This window comes from Apodemus sylvaticus, chromosome 9 (assembly GCF_947179515.1).
Source record: "Apodemus sylvaticus chromosome 9, mApoSyl1.1, whole genome shotgun sequence".
Lineage (NCBI taxonomy): Eukaryota > Metazoa > Chordata > Mammalia > Rodentia > Muridae > Apodemus > Apodemus sylvaticus.
In genome coordinates this window covers 48631402-48657992 of record NC_067480.1, presented here as the reverse complement: position 1 = coordinate 48657992, position 26591 = coordinate 48631402, and the positions used below count along the sequence as shown (strand labels likewise).

Here is a 26591-nt window from a genome sequence, read left to right as displayed (position 1 = left end):
AAATCACACAAAATGATTCATATATCAAAATTTAAAACATAACACTATTGATCTCCTAGAGATGGCATAAGACAAGGTAGATGACCTTGAATGTGGTGGAACTGTTTATACAAACACCAAAAGGACAATCTACAAGAAACAGTGGGCATGCTAGACTTCATCAGCATTAACAAGTGTACATGAAGACAGTGGGAGGGCAGACTGGGGGAAATATTCTCCTTTCCTCAGTGCTAGGTATCGAACCCAGGGCCTCTGAAATGTCCTACCACTAAGCTGGAGCTGCATCTCAGCTCCAGAAAATATTTTCAAAACCTACACCTGACAAGTGATTATTATGGAGAACATAGGACAACTCTTTAATTCACTGAGGTGGGCCACTGGAGATTACATGGAAATAAGAAACAAAATAATAAGAAAACAAACAAGCCAACAGAAATATAGGCCAAAGACCTTGACAGACACCTCATCAAAGAGAATATGTAACCACATAAAGTTTGTTCTGCATCATAAGACACGAGTAACTATAAATTAAAGCAGCAGTAAGATACCATTACTGATGTGTTTGGAATTCTGAACAAAGATAATAACAAATGCTAACAGAGGAGCAAAATAACTCTCCTCCTAAGAGTCTAAAATGACCAGACAGTCACTCGGGAGACAATTTGCTAACGTGTCAAAATCCATACACACTCATCACATGATCTCATGATTATACACCCTGGAGTTTTCCCAAAATATCTAAAAGCATATGTTTACACAAACCCCCACAGCATTATGCATAATTGTCAAAACTTGGAATCAATCTTCAGGGGGTGAATTAATAAACTATCATAACCAGACAGTAGAATGTTATTCAGAACTAAATTTTTATAAGCCTTGCAAAATTATCCTCATATTATTACTAAGAGCAAGAAGCCAGCCTTCTGCCCAAGTGGGAGAATCTGAATTCAGATCTCCAGCACCAATGTAAAAAGTTCTTTAGGCATGGTGGTCTGAGCCTGTTATCCTGGTGCTAAGGAAGTGGAGACAGGATCCTTGGAGCATACTAGGTGAGTCTTGCTAACTTCAACCTCTGGCCTCCACATGAACCCACATCCACACTCACACATGCATAGCACATGTACATGTACACATGCATAATACACACAGAGGAGGGGGTTGTGGGGAGAGAAAGCCAATCTTAAAAGAATGTGCGCTGTGTAACTTTCTACTACTTGACATACCAGAAAAGGGAAATCTAGGAATACAGAAAAAAGATCTAAGGCTGCCAAGGGTAGGTGGTCAGTAGGTGGTTGGTAGGTGGGATAGACCGTTTAGGGATTACAAGAGATTTTCAGTACAGGGAAAATACTTTGGGGGGGTTCTCCATTAATTTATGTTTTTATTCGTGTTACATCCTGGTTGCAACCCCCAGTCCTCCTAGTTCCTCCTTCACAAAGCCCCTCCCCCGCCCCTTCTCCTCTGACAAGGGGGAGCCCACACACACACACACACACACACACACACACTTGTAAGAAGTGTAGGGACAAAGATGGAATAGAGACTGAAGAAATGGTCAACCAATGACTGGCCCAACTTAAGACCCATCCCATGGGCAAAAACCAATCCCTGACACTATTAGTGATACTCTGTTATGCTTGTAGACAGAGACTTAGTATAACTGTCCTCTGAGAGGCTCCACCCAGCAACTGAATGAATCAACCAAAGCAGAGACCCACAGCCAAACATTGGATGGAGCTCAGGGAGTCTTGGGGAAAGGATTGAAGGTGCAGAGAAGATAGAGACTTTACAAGACTGAAAGGGTCAACTAACCTGGACTCTTCGGGGTTCCCAGAGACTGAACCACCAACTAAAGAGCTGGACATACACAGGCTGGACCTAGGCTCCCCGCACATATGCAGCAGATGTGCAGTTTGGTCTTCTTGTGGGCCCAACAATTAGAATGGGCATTGTCCCTGACTTTGTTGCCTGCCTGTGGATCCTGTTTCCGTCAGTGGGAGAGGATGTGTGTAGTCTGCATTGACTTGATGTGCCACAGTAAGTTGGTGAAAATACCTTTAAAGAAGCTGTAGTGGTGGAGACAAGCCATCACACATTCGTCCTAATCCACAGCTCACTAAGATGCACCTCATATGGCCACAGGAAGGAAAGCTGTACACCTATTTTCCCTGGAGCAAAACTTTGCCTAGAAGAGAGATCAGGCTTCAAAGGCTACCTAGAGACCTGCTATCTAAGGCCTTTAATGTCAGGAGAGTTTGATTTCCACTCTTCCATTATTACAGTTTTTATGCATATTTTAACACAAAGGCTTCAGAACAATAGCAGCATTGATTGCTGACAAGTAACAGTCAGAGACAGGCAAATGCATTGAAGGAATTCCACTTCTCAAACTGCACCGCCAGTCCACAGCATCGTTATCTAACAGAATTTTATACTTGTTCCCACACGTCCTGATGTTTACGAAATACAACCCAGGGATTTCCACACCACTCTAGCTCTGTTTCTCCCAGGGCTATCGCTCCGTTATCTAGGTAGCAGAGCTAGCCTTTCATGCTGATCTCACAGACTGACCGTGCTGCCCCTTCACTGGGGAGGAGACACCTCCTGAGGGTTGCGAACTCTATGCTTCCACCAACATTCCATCAATGTGGACTTCCTTCCCCCTCAACAATACAATCACAACATTACTGTGTATAATTCACACCAGATATTTAATCCATATTAATATTTACTTAATTTTTTTAGACACAAAATAACAAAAGCAATCCAAACCTCAGCACTGGGGAGCTGTGGTGGCTTGGATGAGAACAGCCCCATAGGCTCAGAAGTTTGAACGTTTCCTCCCCAGTGAGTGAAACTGTTTGAGGAGGTAGGGCAATGTTGGAAGAGAAGTGTCACTGGTGGCGGGCCTTGAGGTTTCAAAAGCCCACCCCAGGCCCTGTGTCTCTCTCTGCCTGCTGCCTGTGGATCAGGATGTCAGGTTTTCAGCTACTAGTACTCCAGTGCCGTGTACTTCCCACCATTATGATCATGAACGGACCCGCTAAGAAAGGATAAGCAAGCCTCCAGTTAAATGCTTTCTTTCATAGTGTGGCCCTGGTCATGGTGTGTCTTCACGGCAATAGAATAGTGATTAAGACAGACAAGCCTTAGGAGGGCAGTCAGTGAACTGAGAGTGAACTGTTTCCTAAGATTAGCTTCAACATTCGGTGTTCGTGGACTCTGGGTATAGAGTGTACCCCTCCAAATGAGCAGTGGCTCTAAAGAACACCTGAAGTATTTAAGAAGTCATTGGGATCTGAGAGCGTTGCCATATACTCTGGGCTCAACATATTTTGCTGTGTTTTCCCTTTGAGGCTCTATTGTATCTGACACTTCTTTATTCTTTTAATTGCATTTAATATGGTCCAGTTTTGCAAGAATATAAAGATACTACGATAATCATTCTCACTCAATGATGCTAGTGAATTTAAATTAGAATAAAGCTACAAAATAATTTGGCAACATGTAATAGAAACTTAAAATACCAATCCAATGGTTCAAATGTACAATGGTTTGTACATTTGTACAAACAGAAAAAGCAACCACCAAAATCAACATATCAGCAGTGATGGAATAACAAAGTTTCATTTTATAATTGAATTTTCACTTTTTTAACTTAAAAATCGTGGGTGTGCCAGATGTAGTGGCTCACACCTTTAACGGCACTCAGGAGGCAGAGGCAGGTGGATCTCTGTGAGTTCAAGGCCAGCTTGGTCTACGTAGTGAGTTCCAGATCAGGCATGGCTATGTAGAGAAACCCTGTCTCAAAAAAACAAAAACAAACACAACAACAACAAAAAACAATGTGTGTGTGTGTGTGTGTGTGTGTGTATGTGTGTGTGTGTGTGTGTGTGTGTGTGTGTGTATGTATGTGTGTGTGTGTGTGTGAGTGAGTGAATTCAAGCAATGAGCACCCCCATGTATATTTCTGCACACATTTACATGTGTGCGGAGGCCCAGGAAAACAGGTATCTTCCTCAAGTTCCCTCTCCACCTTATTTTTTGAGACAGTATCCCTCACTGAAACTTAAACTCCCAACTGGCTATAGTGGCAGGCCAGCAGGCTCCAAGACTCTGCTGGGGTCACAGACGCAGGCCGCACGCCCTCTATGTAGGTGCCATCGCCTGTACAATGGGCACCTTCCTGAGGGAGAGAACTAGAATTGTAGTTGTTACGTTTCCTTTTCCTGGTGAGAAAGCAGTGCTCACTGATTATGACTAAAAACCATCTCCATCATGAAAGAAATATTTAATATCCATTTTATAAAGACATAATACCATTCATCTATGTGCATGAACATGTAAATATGTAAGCCTCCACCAAGAAAACACGTTTGCTAGAGCCTAAACTGAAGCACAAGAGAACTGTCTCAAACCATGAATCAATGTAACAACATTAATGAGTTATAAGATATAGATTAATTTTGATTTATGCTGTGTGTGTCTGTGTGGTTTATGCGCATGTGTCTGGGTGTGCACACCACGTGCACACATTCAGAGGTCAGGGGAGGGCATCAGATGCCCCTTTCTAAGACACTCTCCCCTCTTCCTGTGAGGCAGGTCTCTCACTGAACTTGGAGCTGGGCTGGCAATATGTCAAGCCGCAGACATTCACCTGTCTTTGCTCCCCATGCCACGGGGGTTGCGGGCACGTGTGTGACTGGCGTGGGTGTGCGGCTGGGTCTAGTCATTTTGAGGGATGCTGGAGAGCCTAGCTCAGGTCCTCACGCTTGCACTGTGAATGCTCATTCTCAGAGGCATCTTTCTCAGCCATGGGTACCGTTTTAATTTCTGGTTTTATTTAGTTTTTAATTTCTCACCACTGAGCTTGTGTTATTCTTATATTCAGAAGGGGGGAAAATTAACATCTGTTAAAAGTCAGAGAAAAATCTTTTCTCTCTACCAAACACTGTATTCTAGTGTAGTTACTACTTTACATACAGTAGCTGTCGAGCTGTCATCTAGCAAGATCTACAAAATGAGGGGACCAGATCACACAGACACTAAGTCATCTTCCTGCTCTAAAAACCTTGAGTTCAACCGACCGCTCAGTTGAGGGCTGATAAATATGGCCACGTGTGGTATAATGATGTTTCAATGACAGATGGTATATATGAGGGTGTGATGACCAGAAGACTATAATGGGGCTGAAAATTTCCTATCACTTAGGAAATTTTGACGTTTGAGGCATAACATGTTTCCACATGTCTGTGGTGCTACTCTGGACCAACATCCCATTAGTCATGATACAAAGTACTTGAAAACAGATGACTCTTAGGGAAGCATTCACTAGATTGTTTACTGTTCTTAGTGTATACTGCTTCTAGACTACAACAAGCATTTCCTTGGTTAACAGGGAGACCACCCAGTGTCTATTGCCTGTCTGACTGATCCTTTCATCCAGGCCTGTGAGAATCCTCTGTGACGTTCCTCCACAGAACTGCCCACGGATGCATTTCTTAGGCAGATCCTCACCATTAAGAGACACGTGACTGTAATTATTTCAGCAACAGACCACATCTACTGGGCCTCTGCAGAGGCTCCAACCTCGAGCTGTCATGGGATGATCACCAGCGCGCTCTGGCAGGGATGCTGAGTGTAGACGCTGATGTGTCAGCACATTTGGGGGCTTGCGTGTCTCATCTATGGAAGCTTTCTCCTCAGTGACCCAAGGTCTGATTCATTGGCAGACCACACTGGAGCATCAGTGTGCAGAGCCCTGAGTTCAAGGTCCCTGTGGGCTCTTGAGTGGGAGTAGAGGAGGAAAAGATATTGAACTCTGGAGGGAACCCGAGGCTTCTATACAGCTGGCTGGAGCCCAAAGGGAAGAGTCCTGACTCCTACAGCTCTTGTTTGACCTCCACCCTCCAAACTTCCTTACTTCCTTCAGAAGTTTTGATGTCTTTGTTCCTTCTGGGGTTTTTGGAGACAGGGTCTCACCCTGTAGTCCAGACTGGCCTAGGACTTATTATGTGGTCTAGGCCTGCCCTCCAAATCAGAGACAGGCCTCCTGTCTCAGCCTCTCTAGTGGCTGGAGTTAGAGTTATCATACACTACTCCCTTCAAAAAGTATTTAACTCTGGAAATCCCCATGCTAAACTACAGGGTTTGAACATTAATTGTACTGGCTCTGACTTCGGGGAGTTTATAAACTAGCTGAGAGGGTGAGGTGTGGAGGAGGGGAAATCCAAAGCTGTTTGAGGTTAAGAGTTATGGAACATGGTGAGAGATGCCTTTCTAGCAGCAAAATCCTTCAGGCAATCTGTCATTCTGGCTGAAATAGGTTCTGCCCTGAGTCCAGACATGTGGGGAGAACAGCTCATCAGGGACTCTTCATGGGGGTGTAAGTAGGATGAGCGTTAGGAAACCTCTCTCCTCACTGCTCCAGCAAGCATGAGCAGAAGAGCAGAATGGAGCTCAAGGACAGAGCATGAGAGGGGCGGAAACACAATTCTTTCATGAAGGCTACTGGGCATTCCTCTGCAGGCTCCAGGGGCATGCCATCACTGGCACATGAACCGGCAACTCTGCAGGGAGTGCTTCACAGGGCAGTAGGGCTACAGACCAGCTAGAGGGCTCAGAGAAAAGCAGGACGGAGGTATGGCAGCCCTGAGGAATGCGCAGCGGCTGGAAACCACTGTCATTACCTCTGAGGTGTATAATCATCATAGCCACGCTCTGAGTAGCTTGGTTTTACCGACCTTGCACTAGAGCAATTGGAGACAAAGGACTTGCTGTCAGAATTCACATTAACGGGCTTGTTATTGTTGATTTTTTAACTCTGCCTTACTTGTCTTCTTTACTTTCTTCTGTCCTTTCCCCTTTATTTCTTCTTTTAAACAGCAGTGTTGATTTCTTTGAATATCATCATCTATATTTGAGACTGCATTTTCCTAAACTAATCAGACTCTAATGTTGGTTCTCAACTTTGCTGGTGCTGTGACCCTTTAATACAGCTCCTCATGTTGTGGTGACCCCACAACCATAAAACTATGGCCCTGCTATTTCATAACTGTAATTTTGCTACTGTTATGAACTGTGATATAAATATCTGCTATGCAATATATCCGATATGTGACCCCTGTGAAAAGATCGTTTGATCCCCAAAGGGGTCAAGACGACGGGTTGAAAACCACTGAGGGGTCCTCGTTTTGATATTCATGAACTTTGTGTTTGTCTTTACCCAATTTCTAGCATAGTTTCCAGGAATATTATTTTTGCTCTCTAGAAGTGTGTTGTTGGCAAGATGCTTTTAAACTCCACATTTAGAAACCTCACTGCTTGATGGTAGCAAATGCTTTCCTATTACAACCGCATTGCCGTTTAACTTCTGGAAGGAGGTGAAATGACTAGGCAGCCCAGGTGCTGGGGCTGCTGCGGCTTGATGCTTGAGTCTCCTCCCAGATCCATGATCTGAGACAGCTGCCAAAGTGAGAGCATTCGGAGGTGGTCTCCTGAGGTAAGCAACTCGTGCGGATGGAGCTGCGGCAGAGTCAGGTACAATACAACTTTTGTTTTGTTTTGTTTTGTTTTGTTTGGGATATGACCTTTATTGATCTTATCCACCAGAGTGGAAATAATGTCTGTATAAAACCAAATGTTTGTTACTATAACTTCTACATCACAACTAATATCCAAACAATTTTTTTAAAAACAGTCAACTCAATCAAAAACCCACTACTTCAGAATCAATAGCTTCTTTGAAGCCACAGTAACACTTAAATATGGTTAAGACTCGAATGCAGAAATTTGGTTGGTTGAAAGGCTAATTAAGCCTCCAACTTGCTCAAATAGAATTACAAAAAGGCAAAATTGTGTTTTTCACAGAGATACAGTCCATTGGAATCTCCAACACTGGACAGCTGTTAAGAATATTTAGAGTCCTGAGATAATAAGGAATCCAGGCATCCTAGGACAGTCTTCTGTTGTCCTTTCTTCCCAATCGCGATTTGTGGATGTGTGGGATGACACTACCACCAGCAATTGTAGCCTTGATCAGAGAATCCAATTCTTCATCTCCACGTATAGCAAGTTGCAAGTGACGAGAGGTAATTCGCGTTACCTTTAAGTCTTTTGATGCATTTCCTGCCAACTCAAGTACCTCTGCGGTGAGGTACTCCAGGATGGCTGCGCTGTACACAGCAGCAGGCGCGCCCACACGTCCGTGGCTAGTTGTCCTAGATTTCAGGTGTCGATGAATACGGCCCACAGGGAACTGCAAGCCAGCTTGCTGCGAGCGGGAAACCGCCTTTGTCTTGTCCTTTCCGGTGTCCTTTCCAGCCTTACCGCCAGCCATCTTGGACTGTGCTGAAGCTCGGACAAGACGAGGCCAGGCGGACGCTCAGCGAGATCCCGGTGCCCACTCCTCTGTCGTACCGCGATTCAAACTGCCATAATACAACTTTAATACAACTTTTCACAGAGTTCTTCTTTCGCACTAGGACTCTGCCAGTGGACCCAATGTTCCTCTTCTCCAGAGGAGGTGCCCTTCAAGACTCTACCCTGGAAACAGACACTAGGCGTTCACCAGCCAACCAAACTGTTCATGTATAGATGTATGGGTGTTTTTCCTACATGTATGTACATGTACCACTTGAGTGCAGCACCTACTTAAGCCAGAAGCAGGCATGGGATTCCCTGGAATTGTAGTTACACACAGTTGTTAAGTTGTCTTGTGGGTGCTGGAAACCAAACCCTAGAATTCTAGAAGAACAGCGAGTGTTCTTAGCTGCTGAGTCATTTCTCCGGCCCAGAGAATAAGCTTTTAGTCCCCCTCATAAATTATTTAGTGTGAGATATTTTGTTATAACAGCACAATAGACCCAGAGTAGAGTCAGAAAAAAAAAAGGTGTTAGTGACAAACTGTCAGGCACACCCTGTTCTTAGCACTCCACAATTCTTGATTCAGAATCCTTGCTCTGGCTTTACGGATTATCTATGAAATGTGGTCATCACTGAACAAAAAGGCCACGGATTTTTTTTTCTAAACTAATCATGGATGATCTCTGATGAAATAAGGTTGCTGGACATTTAATATTACAAGTTACAGATGCCCAAATCTCTCGATTTTGTCCTTTGACATTTGTTTACCACTTCCAAGTTTAAACAGGTGACAATTTCTCTGCAGACTTGGTAATTACTTCTTTCCAATACTCTTCTAAGAGTTAATACTTGATTATTAAATCTATCTTAAGAGGTTTGGTGGAGGTATTTTTGGTGTAATGTAAATTAACTTGTTTTCAATATTGCTAGCATTGAGAAGTAAATTCAGAAGGTATTTTGTTTCTCTACAAAGCAAGAAATTTGCATGCTTTGTAAATAATTCAGCATGGCAGAAATGCTTGGTAATTTAAAGATTTTTTGGTTTTTGTTTTTCTCTTATTCCATCTCTCAGACAGAAATCCATGTCTACAATATGGTAGTGACATTTCTAATTTCTTTTTGAAGGTATACTTTGTGGGAGAGTCTGGGCAAACTATCCTTCATGAAACCTATGAATACTTCATCAGAAAATGTGGTCCACTTTAAAAAAAATTAACTACGGAGCATGTATCAGGTGTTGATGTTAGTTACTGGGCACAAATTATACTCAGTGGAAGTTCGAGAAAAGCCACCAAGTGCATAAGGGGAATAACATTCACTGTGATTATTCTCTCCAGGAGTTAGAAAATAACTACTTACAAGAGCATGCCTGAGAGTAATTGCTGTTTGATGGAGAAATACTGGGGGAAATAATTATAAGAGTGAAGAAGATATTTCCTAACCATCTGTCATTTAAAAATAAGAAACAGACCAGAGAAACGGTATTTTTTTTTTCAGAAAGGCCTGGAAGCCTGTACCAAAGGCAACGTTCTGATGGTGTGCACAGGATGACACAAATGCTGTGATGCGCCCACACTGAGGTGTGCGACAGTATGTACAGGAGACCTGAGACTGTGATTTAATGATGCCCACCCAAGGTGTACTTTACTATTCGGTCAGTTGCCTTTATCTGACATACCTGCATAGTCAAAGGGAAAGAGTGCATCCAAATGAAATGTCCTGATTGGAAGCAGGAGACACCACAGAAAAGTATTTCCTCCTACTGGGGTAAAGAGGTAGATAAAGATGGTGGTGGGGAACTTCAGCATTGTTAATTCCTACTTTGTCTAGTGAATGGGGTCTTGGTGAGCTGGTAAAGGGCTACACTGTTACGGGCTTCATTTGGATAATATTTGACTGACAGGCCTATGTAAGCCCATGGGGTAATGGCTTCTGTGTTTGCCAACTATCCTGCCTTGGAGGAGACTGCCGGCAGAGGGAAGGGAGGAACAGTAGAACTCTCCAGACAGCTTTGATGTCTTTCAACCACAGTCAGTAGCAGAGGAGATCCTGCAGGAGGCCTGAGCAGCTGGACACAGTGCTGAGGGACAGCACTCTCCCTTTCCCTTCTGAGGCGAACACTGCGGGCGGGGATAGCTCTGTGGGGATAGCTCTGCATGGGACTCTTTATCTGGCCGCTGACTCTAGCCTAGGCCTGCCAAGCACTGCCACAGGAAATACCTGCTAGTGGAGTCACAGGAGGGGCCGGGAGAACACATGCTCTGTGTGAAGAAGATGAGGAAGGGCTGTACATGCCTTTGAAGAGTCTACTCTCACTTTGTACAAAAACAAAACAAAACAAAAGATGTAAGAGTTGACACTGACTATCTGAGGCAGGGTATATGGTTTTTGTTTCCTTTTGTGTTTTTGTTTTGCTACCTGGTTTTGTTTTGTTTTATATTGTTTTGTTTTTTCCTCCCTGGTATTCATTCACTCCTTGGTGAGAGTGCCTTCCTGTCTTACGTGGGACTGTCACCAACATGTCTTCACTTACCTACACAATTATCCCACCACAGAGATGGAACTGGGGTGCACACAAATGAATCTTCTGGTAGGAGCCTGACCACTGGGGTCACCCCGACTCTCCATTTGGTCTTCTGTCCTTTGACAGATGAGAAATGACTGTTTCACAACACTGTACCTAGCCAGGGGCAGAGCCTCTGCCCCTCTCTTCAGTCTGTGCAGGCTGCTCAACAGAATACACCACAAGTGACGGCTTCTGGGCCCAGGTCTAAGATCTTTCTCCTGTCTCCCAATGAAGCCCAAAGCCACAATTACATCCAACTTCCCTGAAGCCACCATGTTATGAGTCTTCTCAGGCTGCTCAAGAGAAGTACCTAGAGAAACAGCAGCCCCTTCCCATGACAGATATTCTAGACACCTTTCATGTGACTGTCCCTCAGCTGTCATCTGATTCAACTAGGTAAGTCACCTCAGTAAGGATTAACTAGATGGTTCTAAACCTCAAAAGATATCACACAGTTGTCATAATCCACTGTGGTTTAATTACGTGGCTCTAATAAATACTGTACAGTTTAGTTACGTAGCACTACTAAATAATGTGCTGCCATGTGTGCTGGGTAGCTTCAAGTCAACTTGAGGCAAGCTAGAATTATCTGAGAGGAGGGAAACTTGACTGAGAAAATGCCTCTTTAAGATCTGCATGTAAGGCATTTTCTTAACCAGTGATCAGTCGGGGAGGACCCAGCCCAAATGAGTGCTTCCATTTCTGGGCAGGTGGGCCTGGGTTCTATAAGGAAGCAGGTTGAGCAAGCCATGAGGAGCAAGCCAGTAAGCAACATTCCTCCATGGTCTCTGCATCAGCTCCTGCCTCCAGGATCCTAGCCTGTTCAAGTTCCCGTCTTGACTTCCTTTGATAAGGAATAGTAATATGGAAGGGTAAGCCAAATAAACCCTTTCCTCCCCAACTTGCTTTTTGGTCATGGTGTTTCATCACAGCAATAGAAATTCTGATTAAGACACCAAGCTTTCAGAAACGTATCAGAATAGGAACAGGAAATAAATTAGAATAGGAAATAAAATATATAATCTGTACTATGACAGATTAATAAACTTTTGAAATTTGTTGAGATTTTGTAACCTTGAAAGTTTGTTTTTATTATTGTTTTGTAAAATAAAATAGGGCCTTGCTGACCTGGAACTTGCTATGTAGACCAGGCTGGCCTCAAACTCACAGAGATCTCCTTGTCTCTGTCTCCTAAGTGCTTGGATTAGAGGTGTGAGCTACCAGGGCCAACCTAAGGTTATAAATTTTTATATCTGATCTATGTATTTGTGGAAAAGATGAATACATGCTGTTCATCGATGCGGGGATTCTCTATATCCCTATTGTATCAGTTTTGCTAATTATACTCCCCAATGGCCTGCATCCTCCCAAGGTTTTGTTCCTTGGATTTACTAGATCCTAATGAAAGGGCTAAACATTCCCCAGTATGACTTTGGATGGTATCTTATTTTCATTCTAACCGGTTTTTGCCCTATGTATTTTGGAATGCTCTTGTTAACTATATACAAAGTTATGAGGAAGTATGAATTTCTTCCTGATTATCATGTGCCAGCCTTGCTACCTTGGCGCTGTGTCGAGCTCATGTACCTGTGTGACACAGAGCTCATGCACCTATGTCTGCTGTCGGACACAGAGCTCATGCACCTATGTCTGCTGTCGGACACAGAGCTCATGCACCTATGTCTGCTGTCGGACACAGAGCTCATGCACCTATGTCTGCTGTCGGACACAGAGCTCATGCACCTATGTCTGCTGTCGTAACTGCTAGGCTGGCACTTGTCCCCTTCCGTGCTTGCTTTATATGTCACACATCTGCCTCTGAGCTCATGGAGCTCCCTTCCCACTAGGAAGCTTTAGGACTGCACACTGCCTTCTTTCCCTCTCTGCCTGCTCCTCCCATGGAGAAATCAGCAACCTCTGAGGGAGAAGCAGTTTTGTTGCTGTAGGAGTAAAAAAAAAGAAAAAAGAAAAAAGAAAGAGGATGAGGCTTGCTATCTTAACCATTCTTTTTATTATTTAAATTTATTTATTAACATCCCCAAAGCTGCCTCCCTCCAAGTCCCCCCTCTGCCCAGGTCTCCCCTTCTCCTGAGAGGGAGCCCCTCCCAGGAATCCCCCAACTCTGCACATCAAGTCTCTGCCTGATTAGATACATCCTCTCCAGCTGAGGGCAGAGAGTGCAGTCCTGTTGGGGACCGGCTACCACTGTCAGGCTATAGCTCCAGTGGTTGGGGTATCTTAACCATTCTTAAGAGTGCAGGTCTGCAGTGTTAAGTATGCTCAAACCACATAGGACTGACCTACAAAATTTTATCATCTTCAAAAACTGAGAATTCTTGGTTTCATGAATAAATTTTTGCATATTTTCATGTCCATTTTTAATGGAAGGAGTATTTTCATTTATTTCTTTTAGCAATTTAAGCATACTTATTTCCAACTCTTTTTTAAGATGTATTTTCACTTTACGTGTTTTGCCCTATGTATGTCTGTGCACCACCTGGTGCCCATAGAGGCAAAAGAGGGCACTAGACCATCAGAAGTGGAGTTACACATTGGGCACCATTTGAGTTCTGGGACTACAACCTGGGACCACTGGAAGGGCATTAAGTGTTCTTTTCTGCTGAGCCAGTTCCTATTTGCAATTATTTACTAACATTTCTACAAAACTGATTTTATCTACAGTGAAATCATGTTCCAAATGGGGAACTAGGGCTCATAAGTCACCTTTTAGGGCTTAGTGCAGTGTGAGGACATGACTTTTGCAGAGATTGATATGGAGTAGGAAAAGCTTCAGTCTTTCACTTCTTCCATTCTCATCTCTTACCCCCTCACTTCCTCATACCTGCTAATATTACTTGTGCTTCTACATGGCAACTAGAAACCCCTATGTGAGGAGGAAGACAGTAGTAGTAATTCTTACAGTCTTAGGGTTTTACTGCTGAGAACAGACATCATGACCAAGGCAACTCTTATAAGGACATCTAATTGGCACTAGCTTACAAGTTTAGAGTTTCAGTCCATTATCATCAAGGTAAGAGCATGGCAGCATCCAGGCAGGCATGGTGCTGAGAGTTCTACATCTTCATGACTTCCAGGCAGCTAGAATGAAGGTCTTAAAGCTGTGTGTCACTGTGGATGTGACACACACCCACAGTGACATACCTCTGACAATGGCACACCTCCAAATAGTGCCACTCCCTGGGCCAAGCATATTCAAACCATGACACTTACCTTACCTTGATATTATAGACATCACTGAACCTTCCACTACCATCAGGATATGCCTGTAACTCGACTTCTCACCATATGCAGCTTCTAATAAATCGATGGCTTAAGTAATGGGGTGCCAGCTCTTTCAGTCAACCACCAACAGGAGTCTCAACTCTCACCCTGACCTCAGGGCTCTCTAGAGTATGGAAAACAAAGCCACGGACCTAGAAATGAGAGGCCAGCATGTACACCCCACCAGCCCTGGGCCAATCTTGTTTGTTTACATGACACTGCAATATTTACATCTCTGTTTTTTGAATCCAACTACATCAGTCTGACTTCTTTTTATATGCTATTTATTATTATATTGTATCTAGGATGCATGTGAAGCCTGAGGATAACGAGTGTACTGCCTGGTCTTATGTCAACTTGACACACAATCCAGAGTTATTTGAAAAGAGGGCCTCTTAACTGACATAATGCCACCATAAGATACAGCTGTAAGGCATTTTCTTAATAGATGATTAATATACATATATATATACATACACATACATACATATATACACACTATGTATATGTATATATACATATACACACATACATAATATACACATACATACATATATATATATATATATATATACACATATATACATATTCGGGCTGAATGAACTATGTAGAGCAGGACAGTAAGCAGCACCCCTTCATGGCCAGTGCATCAGCTCCTGCCTCAGATTCCTACCCTGTTTGAGTTCCTGTCCTGACTTCCTTTGATGATATGAAACTGTAAATCAAATAAACCCTTTCCTTTCCAGTTTGTTTTTGTTCATGGTGTTTCATCATAGCAATAAATAGGAACCCTAATTATAAGACATGGAGGAACACGCTTTTTCAGGAAAGAAGCTACAACATAAAAGTTTAGCGCCTGAGCTGAATATGTAGCTCACTAACAAAGTTCTTGCCTAGTGTGTGTGTGTGTGTGTGTGTGTGTGTGCATGCGCGTGCACATACAACTATAGAGATGTATTATATAGTATATGCAGACATTCTACTTAGAATATCTTTTATTATTAAGTGAAGTGCTTCTCTCTAAGCAGTTAAGTTTCTCAGTACCATTTATTGGATATTTGTTCATGTCTCACTGTCCTTTACTAAAGGTCTGTACATAATTGAAAGAAGTGAATCAAACGACTCACCTATCAGCCTGCCCTCTGTCTCATCAGTGTCTGGCAGCATGGTGCTTTAGTTACTGCAGCTCTCATACGAGGGAGAACTTGTTCTGATGCATTCTCTTTTCAAAATGTATTTTTAAATCTTGTTTAGTTTTCCTAAATATCCCAGTTTTTAAATTTAAAAGTCACACTGAAATTGCTTTGTATCTTTATTAAACTCATGTATTGATTTGAAGAAAACTGATAGGAACACATCATATATTAATTTGAATTTAAAAAATCTCGAATTAAATACGTTTCCCCTGTAGGGCACCTTTTAAAAAAAATTAAAGCAATTTAAGGTTTCATTACGCTGGGCGGTGGTGGTACATGCCTTTAATCCCAGCACTAAAGAGGCAAAGGCAGGCACATTTCTGAGTTCGAGGCCAGCCTGGACTACAGAGTGAGTTCCAGGATAACCAGGACTACACAGAGAAACTCTGGAAAAACCAAAAAGAAAAACAACAACAAAAAAGGTTTCGGCCTGCTTTGGGATCTGAACAGCCTGGGCCACAGCACTCGGTCTCCAGGAAGTGTGGGGGACCTGGTGTGCGCCCAGAGGCAGTCTGGGAGCTCACAGCACAGCTCGTTCCCTGTGGCACAGAGCTTAGGCTTCAGTCCTGAGGTCTCTGGCAGTAGCCCTCCGACCTCTACGCTTCCGGATCCAGATCAGCCTGAGCGGCAACACCACATCTCCAAGTCCGTGTGCTCCAGTGGATCCAACGGGCCCCAGCGGGAGCCTTCACGTGTCTGCTTCAGGGTCTGAACAGCCTGGACAACAACACCCTGTCTCCAGGCAGTGCAGGAGGTAAGCTGTGCACCAGAGGCCACCTGGGAAGGGGCAGCTTGCACTGGTGAGTCCAGCATTGACAACACCAACTAACACCAGTGAGAACTAGATGGCAAAAGGCAGACGCAGGAACGTCACTAACAGAAATCAAGGCAATATGGCAACATCTGAACCCAATTCTCCTTTACCAGCATGTCCTGGATACCCCATCACACCAGTAAAACAAGATTTGGATCTAAAATCATTGGTCATGATGCTGGTACAGGAACACATGAAGGACATACTTAAAGAAATTCAGGAGAAAATGGATCAAAAGTTAGAAGCCCTTGCAAGGGAAACACAAAAATCATTGAAAGAAATCCAGGAGAATGCAAAAGCCAATAATGAGGAAACACAAAAAACACTTAAAGAAATACAGGAGAACTTTGGTCAACAGGCTGCGGTCATGAAAGAGGAAACACAAAAATCTCTTAAAGAATTACAGGAAAGCACAAACAAGCAAGTGAAGGAGCTAAGCAAAACAATCCAGGATCTAAAATCAGAAGTAGAAACAACTAAGAAAACTCAAAGGGAGACAACTTTGGAGATAGAAAGCCTTGGAAAGAAATCAGGGGACATAGATGCAAATATCAACAACAGAATACAAGAGATAGAAGAAAGAATCTCAGACGCTGAAGATACCATAGAAACCATGGACTCAACAGTTAAAGAAAATGCAAAATGCAAAAAGCTTGTAACCCAAAATATCCAGGAAATCCAGGACACAATGAGAAGACCAAACCTAAGGATTATAGGCATAGATGAGAGTGAAGATTTACAGCTTAAAGGGCCAGCAAATATCTTCAATAAAATTATGGAAGAAAACTTCCCTAACCTAAAGAGAGAGATGCCCATGAATATACAAGAAGCCTACAGAACTCCAAACAGACTGGACCAGAACAGAAATACTTCCTGTCACATAATAATCAAAACACCAAATGTACTAAACAAAGAAAGAATACTAAAGGCAGTAAGAGAAAAAGGCCAAGTAACATATAAAGGAAGACCCATCAGAATCACAGCAGACTTTTCACCTGAGACTATGAAGGCTAGAAGATCCTGGGCTGATCTCATGCAGATTCTAAGAGAACACAAATGCCAGCCAAAACTACTATATCCAGCAAAACTCTCAATCACCATAGATGGAGAAACTAAGATATTCCATGACAAAACCAAGTTTACCCAATATCTATCCACAAACCCAGCCCTACAAAGGATAATAGGAGGAAAACACCAATATACAGGGAGGGAAACTTCACCCTGGAAAAAGCAAGACAGTAACCTTTCATCAAACCCAAAAGAAGTTAACCAATCAAATTTAAAAAATAACGTCAAAAATGACAGGAAGTAACAATCACTATTCCTTAATATCTCTTAACATCAATGGACTCAATGCCCCAATAAAAAGACATAGACTAACTGACTGGATACCTAAACAGGACCCTACATTTTGCTGCTTACAGGAAACACACCTAAGGGTCAAAGACAAACACTACCTTAGAGTAAAAGGCTGGAAGACAATTTTACAAGGAAATGGTCTCAGGAAACAAGCTGGAGTAGCCATTTTAATATCAGATAAAATTGACTTTCAACCCAAAGTCATCAAAAGAGACCCTGAGGGTCACTTCTTGCTGGTCAAAGGAAAAATACATCAAGAAGAACTCTCAATCCTGAACATCTATGCTCCAAATGCAAGGGCACCCTCATTCGTAAAAGAAACTTTATTAAAGCTCAAAGCACACATTGCACCTAACACAATAATTGTGGGTGACTTCAACACTGCACTTTCCTCAATGGACCGATCAGGAAAACAGAAACTAAACAAGGACATAATGAAATTAATTGAAGCTTTGGACCAATTAGATTTAACAGATATATATAGAACATTCTATCCTAAAGCAAAAGAATATACATTTTTCTCAGCACCTCATGGTACCTTCTCCAAAATCGACCATATAATTGGTCACAAGACAGACCTCAACAAATATAAGAAGATCGAACTAATCCCATGCCTCCTATCAGATCACTATGGAGTAAAAGTGGTCTTCAATAGCAACAAAAACAACAGAAAACCCACATACACGTGAAAACTGAACAATATTCTACTCAATGATACCTTGGTCAAGGAAGAAATAAAGAAAGAAATTAAAGACTTTTTAGAACACAATGAAAATGAAGACACAACATACCCAAATCTATGGGACACAATGAAAGCAGTGCTAAGAGGAAAACTCATAGCTCTGAGTGCCTCCAAAAAGAAAATGGAGAGAGCATACATTACCAGCTTAATGACACACCTGAAAGCCCTGGAACAAAAAGAAGCTATTTCACCCAGGAGGAGTAGAAGGCAGGAAATCATCAAACTCAGGGCTGAAATCAATCAAGTAGAAACAAAGAGAACCATACAAAGAATCAACAAAACCAGGAGCTGGTTCTTCGAGAAAATCAACAAGATAGATAAACCCTTAGCCAGACTGACCAAAGGGCACAGAGAAAGTATCCAAATTAACAAACTTAGAAATGAAAAGGGAGATATAACAACAGAAACTGAGGAAATCCAAAAAATCATCAGATCCTACTACAAGAGCCTGTACTCAACACAACTGGAGAACCTGGAGGAAATGGACAATTTCCTTGACAGATACCAAATACCAAAATTAAATCAGGACCAAATAGATCATCTAAACAGTCCCATAATGCTTAAAGAAATTGAAGGAGTCATAGAAAGTCTTCCAACCAAAAAAAGCACAGGACCAGATGGTTTCAGTGCAGAATTCTATCAGACCTTCAAAGAAGAGTTAACACCAATACTCTTCAAATTATTCCACAAAATAGAAACAGAAGGAACACTACTCAATTCCTTCTATGAAGCCACAATTACGCTGATACCAAAACCACACAAAGATCCAACAAAGAAAGAGAACTTCAGACCAATTTCCCTTATGAACATCGATGCAAAAATACTCAATAAAATTCTTGCCAACCGAATCCAAGAACACATCAAAACGATCATCCACCATGATCAAGTAGGCTTTATCCCGGGAATGCAGGGTTGGTTCAATATACGGAAATCCATCAATCCAATCCACTACATAAACAAACTCAAGAAAAAAACCACATGGTCATTTCATTGGATGCTGAAAAAGCATTTGACAAAATTCAGCATCCTTTCATGCTTAAAGTCTTGGAAAGAACAGGAATTCAAGGCCCATACCTAAACATAGTAAAAGCAATATACAGCAAACCGGTAGCCAGCATCAAACTAAATGGAGAGAAACTTGAAGCAATCCCACTAAAATCAGGGACTAGACAGGGCTGCCCCCTTTCTCCTTACCTTTTCAATATTGTACTTGAGGTACTAGCTCAGGCAATTCGACAACATAAGGAGGTCAAAGGGATACAAATTGGAAAGGAAGAAGTCAAACTATCATTATTTGCAGATGACATGATAGTCTACCTAAGTGACCCAAAAAACTCCACTAGAGAACTCCTACAACTGATAAACAACTTCAGCAAAGTGGCAGGTTATAAAATCAACTCAAGCAAATCAGTAGCCTTCCTATACTCAAAGGATAAGCAGGCTGAGAAAGAAATTAGGGAAATGACCCCCTTCACAATAGCCACAAATAGTATAAAGTATCTTGGGGTGACTCTTACCAAACATGTGAAAGATCTGTATGACAAGAACTTCAAGACTCTGAAGAAGGAAATGGAAGAAGAACTCAAAAAATGGGAAAACCTCCCATGCTCATGGATCGGTAGAATCAATATAGTTAAAATGGCCATTTTGCCAAAAGTAATCTACAGATTCAATGCAATACCCATCAAAATCCCAACTCAATTCTTCACAGAGTTAGAAAGAGCAATTATCAAATTCATCTGGAATAACAAAAAACCCAGGATAGCTAAAACTATTCTCAGCAACAAAAGAAAGTCTGGGGGAATCAGTATCCCTGACCTCAAGCAATACTACAGAGCAATAGTGTTAAAAACTGCATGGTATTGGTACAGTGACAGGCAGGAGGATCAATGGAACAGGATTGAAGATCCAGAAATGAACCCACACACCTATGGCCACTTGATCCTCGACAAAGAGGCTGAAAACATCCAATGGAAAAAAGATAGCCTTTTCAACAAATGGTGCTGGTTCAACTGGAGGTCAGCATGCAGAAGAATGCGAATTGATCCATCCTTGTCTCCTTGTACTAAGCTCAAATCCAAATGGATCAAGGACCTCCACATAAAGCCAGACACTCTGAAGTTAATAGAAAAGAAACTGGGGAAGATCCTTGAGGACATCGGTACAGGGAGAAAGTTTATGAACAGAACTCCAATAGCGTATGCTCTAAGAGCAAGAATTGACAAATGGGACCTCATAAAATTACAAAGTTTCTGTAAGGCAAAGGTCACCATCAAGAGGACAAATCGGCAACCAACAAATTGGGAAAAGATCTTCACCAATCCCACATCAGATAGAGGGCTAATATCCAATATTTACAAAGTACTCAAGAAGTTAGACTCCAGAAAATCAAACAACCCTATTAAAAAATGGGGTACAGAGTTAAACAAAGAATTCTCACCTGAAGAACATCGGATGGCGGAGAAGCTTCTTAAAAAATGCTCTACTATGTTCATAGCAGCCCTATTTATAATTGCCAGATGCTGGAAAGAACCCAGGTATCCCTCAACAGAAGAGTGGATGCAAAAAATGTGGTATATCTACACAATGGAGTACTATTCAGCCATTAGAAACAATGAATTCATGAAATTCTTAGGCAAATGGATGGAGCTAGAGAACATCATACTAAGTGAGGTAACCCAGACTCAAAAGGTGAATCATGGTATGCACTCACTAATAAGTGGATATTAACCTAGAAAACTGGAATACCCAAAACATAATCCACACATCAAATGAGATACAAGAAGAAAGCAGGAGTGGTCCCTGGTTCTGGAAAGACTCAGCGAAACAGTATTTGGCAAAACCAGAACGGGGAACTGGGAAAGGGTGGGAGGGAGGACAGGGGAAGAGAAGGGGGCTTACGAGACTTTCGGGGAGTGGGGGGGGCTAGAAAAGGGGAAATCATTTGAAATGTAAATAAATTATATCGAATAAAAAAAATGTTCAACTTCATTGGTTATTAGGGAAATGCAAATCAAAACAACCCTGAGATTTCACCTTACACCAGTCAGAGTGGCTAAGATTAAAAATTCCGGAGATAGCAGGTGTTGGAGAGGGTGTGGAGAAAGAGGAACACTCCTCCACTGCTGGTGGGGCTGCAAATTGGTACAACCACTCTGGAAATCAGTCTGGCGGTTCCTCCGAAAACTGGGCACCTCACTTCCAGAAGATCCTGCTATACCACTCCTGGGCATATACCCAGAGGATTCACCACCATGCAATAAGGATACATGTTCTACTATGTTCATAGCAGCCCTATTTATAATTGCCAGATGCTGGAAAGAACCCAGGTATCCCTCAACAGAAGAGTGGATGCAAAAAAAGTGGTATATCTACACAATGGAGTACTAATCAGCCATTAGAAACAATGAATTCATGAAATTCTTAGCCAAATGGATGGACTTAGAGAACATCATATTAAGTGAGGTAACCCAGACTCAAAAGATGAATCATGGTATGCACTCACTAATAAGGGGATATTAACCTAGAAACCTGGATTACCCAAAACATAATCTACACATCAAATGAGGTACAAGAAGAAAGGAAGAGTGGCCCCTTGTTCTGGAAAGACTCAATGAAGCAGTATTCAGCAAAACCAGAACAGGGAAGTGGGAAGGGGTGGGTGGGAGGACAGGGGGAGAGAAGGGGGCTTACGGGACTTTTTGGGATTGGGGGTGCTAGGAAAGGGGAAATCATTTGAAATGTAAATAAAAATATACCGAATAAAAAAAATTAAAAAAAAGGTTTCATTACTTTTTGTCTCATTTCCATCATATAAAAATTATAGCCAAATAAATAAATTTAAAAAATTATTTGTAGTCAATAGGACAACTTCATCTGTCTTGTTAGTAACTCTTATATTGGTTGGAAATTTTGGGTACTCATATGTGTGCTGAAGTGTCTGTGTGCCTGTCTATTTTTCTCTTTCTGTATGTGTCTGTGATTAGAGGTACAAATACATCCTTTTGGTTCTGACGATTTTTTTTCCCTTTTCAAGAAACACGTTCATATTTTATCTAGTAAACTACTGCGTAACTTTTACTCTATTCCTGATATAATAGCAATTGTGGTATTTCAGGTGTGTGCCATCACATCCTGTTTCTCAATTACAGAAAAATACAGAAACTCAAGAAAGGAAAGTCTTAATTTGGAGTGGGAGCTTTATGTAAGCCTTCCTTGAAGACACACGGGAGCATTTCAACAGTAGGACAAAGGTCCTCTCCAACCAAAGGTATGGAAATAAAAACACTCCACATGCTCACAGAGCGATGCTGAGGCCACAGAGGAAGACTGGGTGAAAGCAAAGCTGTTTATTCTGCAGAGAATGAAAATACAAGTTTCATATTTGTCCTTAAAATCTCAACTCCCGGAATACACGGACTTCCTGTACGGTGTTGCAGCATTTCAGCACAGAGAAGGACAATGTTATATTTGAGAACCATGATTTGTTCATTTCCTGTACAATGGGGCTGAATTGAAAATGGGAGGAAACGCCTTGTGTTTAAGTTCCTTCCTGACTTTTCCCCAAAGGGACAGGGATAATTAGGTATTTATCTTCCACAAGTAGATACAAGCAAAACTCCACATCCACATTGAAATCCAGGACACACTCACAACAGAAGCACGTTAACTACAAGCACAGAAGTGTCTTCTATTGCTGTAGGGAAAAGTTTGTCATCTACAAAGACTCCTTTCAAGGTTATCTAAAACCTGAAAGAGCTAGTTTGGGGCCTTTGTCCAGAACGTTGAAAGGACTACTTTCTTGATAATTTTTAATCTTAGGTTTTAAGTTTTCTTGGTGTTAAGGCCCAATCTATCACCATCAGTGCATCAGGAAAGATGCCTGAAACAGTTATGACAGTATCTTTGCCTATGCCTTTGTTACCCAAGGATGTTCAAGTCTATTTCTTATGCATCTAATTATCTCACCAAAACCAGAAAAGATGTTCCCATTTTAAAAGTTTGTCAGATGATATAAAAAAATGTTTAGACTGATCTGTTGAGGTTTTGTCTTTTACTGTCTATTATAATACTAAGTGTGAGTCCCCAAGACTAGTAGTCTGCATATAGCCCTGTGACCCTGTCCCCATGCTAATTTTAATTGTTGAATAAAGATGCCTACAGCCAATAGCTGGGCAGAAGGGACATAGGTGGAGTTTAGGTTTCAAGAGTTTGAGGGGAGAGGAGGACAACGAAGAAGAACATGTAGGAGAGAAAGGAGGAGAAGCCACCATGGTTCAAGGGTCAAGAAAGCGTGACCCCGAGGGCTGCCCAGATGGAACAGAGTAGGTAATAACTCAGGGATATCGAAAGGAAAGTGGATTCTAACAGCATGGATGGGAGGCAGCTGCCCAGCCATTGTGCAGTTTAGGGCTTATTGTAAGTCTAAAGGCTGTGAATGTGTCTTTTATCTGGGAACTTAATAATCAAAGGCAGGGTAGAAACGCTGGGCTGGGATTTTAAAATATTTGCTATGAGCCAGGCGGTGGTGGCGCATGCCTGTAATCCCAGCACTCTGGGAGGCAGAGGCAGGTGGATTACAGGCTAGTTATAGACAGGCAGGGCTATACAGAGAAACCCTGTCTCGAAAAAACCAAATCTAAAATATTTGCTATGACACTAATCTTTTAAAAATATGAGACAACAGAGAGCGTTTTATAACATCTATTGATGTGAACTCCAGGCCTATAGAAAAACTGTAAGGCCTAATGCGACCTGACAGTTTCCTTATCCCTTTTCCCTAACCAGCGAGATCTACTCAATGAATGCTATCAGTAATAAGAGAAGAGTTCTAGTAATGATACTTTTCCAAAATAGTAATATAAAAATAAAACCATTCATAGAATGTGTCCAGGGGACAAGCATGTGCTATGTTCTTGAAGTGCAGCCCAGAAGACAACTTTTACATGGAAGTCAAAACCCATCTGTTTGGCCGAACATGTTTATCTTAACTAGACTGAATGGAACATTAAATGGCAGCGTCCACCTTACAGTGCAGGGTGCAGTAGCAGAAGCTGTATACCTGCTTCCCCTTCCTAAAACCTTAGAAAGTAAAGAAAAGATTGTCCCGTAAACAGTATGCCCAACCTAAAAGATGCCACAGCTTTTAAGGAATGTCACAATGAGGTCCAATTTGGAGGTTCTCCTCCAGTCTGTTCTACCTTATGAAGGCCGTGGTGGCTAGGACATGGTAGCTGGTGATTCTGCACTGCAACAGCACTTTCAGGTACTGCTGGGTGTCATCAAAAGAACATGAGAAGTAGAACAGGAAGGGCCCAAGGCAAAAATGTCACTCTAAGTCATCACCCACCCTGGCTTGGAAGGAAGTGAGATCCCCTGCTGTTGGCACATAGGTGTGTCTTAATATATTTGAGTTGTTACAGCAAAATACTATTGGCTTGGTGGTTTATGGGCAATAGAAGCTTACTCCTCCTCATACTTCTGAGGGTACAGAGTTCAAAACTAAGTTGCTAGCAGACTTGGTAACTGGTAAGGGCTCACTTTCTGATTCATAAACAGTACCTTCTCTCTGCACAGGGCAGGAGAGATGAAATCTTTCTTAGGTGGACTCTACCCTGAAGCCCCATCTTCTAAACTGATCACACTGAAGAGTGTGGATAGTCAGGAAGTAAGTGGACGTAGCTTTATCCAAGAGAGGAAGGACTCACCCTGCAGGTCTTGACTTCTCTCCTCTTCCCATTCTTGCTATGTATCTTCCTTCAACTGTGTATAACATAAGTCAGGGGTGAGGATACAGTTCAGAGGGGAGATGGGCTTGATGGAGGGAATGCCGGGAGAGACAGCAAAAACTGAGGAGCAACCTAGCACAGTGGAAACCTCCAAAAATACATGAAGGTGATCTTAATGAAGTCTCCAAATGAGGGAGACAGAGTCCCAACTGGCCATCTCTTGTCATTAAAGGAAGCTTCCAGTACTAGGACTGAGTTATATTCAATTGAGTTGTTGGCCAAAAGTGTTCCATAAACAACCTTAAACAGGCTATAGTCAAAACAATAGGTTGCTTTCCACTCTCTGACAGCAAGCTCCATTGCTGAAAACATGATTTTCCAAACTCATTGAATACACAGAAGGCAACCTGGTGTCTTCATAGAACCTTTACTTCTACATTCTAGTGCCCTTGGTTCTAGAAGGTACTCTGCAAGCTACCAAAAGAGAAATGTAAACAACAATCCAGCCACAGACCCTTTATCTACAACCTGTCCTACCTGCAGAATATGCTAGGGCAATGGGGTACTAAACTTGTGGGAGTAACCAACCAATGTCTGATTTGACTTAAAGCCTACCCCATAAGATGGACCCCAAATCCAATGGTGCTTGAGTGACCAAGAACCCAAGACTAGATAGCCCAGAGACTGAGGATAAAATCCTACTGGTCTAAAAGAAAGTAACACTAAACCACTCCTAGTGGAATTCTGCTGTATCCACAGATCAGTGCCTTGCTCAGCCATCATCAGAGAAGCTTCCTCCTGCTGCGGATGGCAGCAAATAGAGAGGCACAGCCACAAATCTCTCCCCTCAGAGCTCAGCGGACCCCATGTGAGAAGAGGCAGAAAGAGTGTAAGAGCCAGAGGGGGTGGAGGACACCAGGAGAACAAGGCCTCCAATCAGCTGAGCGCACAGACTCAGATGGAAGCAGCAGGCACGAGCCCGCACGCTCTGCACCAGGTCCTCTGCGTATACATCATAGCTTTCAGTTTAGTGAAATTCTTTTAACATAATTTTTTTAGTGATTATTTGGGAACTTCACATAATATACACCAATCGCCCTTACTTCCCACGCCTTCCAGGTCTACTCCCCAGCCCATAGGCTCCCCTGAAATAAACAGATTACACACACACACACACACACACACACACACACACACACAGTGTCTGTTGTCTGGAGTCACGGAGCATGTTCAAATCCCCAGTGGCCAACCCCTTAAAGAAAAGTGAGTCCTTCCCCACCCCCACCCCACCCCCACCCACCAGTAGTCATCTATTGTGAAGAACTACCTTTTAGCATCCTTACCACAATATTTAAGTGTTCTCCTGGAAGGCTTCCTGTCTGGGTTGTTACCTTATTTCCAGGTGGTTGGGGGTAGGGATTGTCACAGAAGCTTTCTATGTCTCCCTCAACTGCGAGTCTGCAGTCATTGATACTAAGAGGACAAGGAAGAAGCAGCTTCCTTGTCCTTTAAAGCAGGAGCACGATTCATGGACTTCAAC

General features: G+C 42.4%; 1 pseudogene; it reads right to left on the bottom strand.

The window, feature by feature from the left end:
• Window positions 1–7680: 7680 nt before the first annotated feature.
• Window positions 7681–8377, bottom strand: LOC127692272 (histone H2A.Z-like; annotated as a pseudogene).
• Window positions 8378–26591: the final 18214 nt, after the last annotated feature.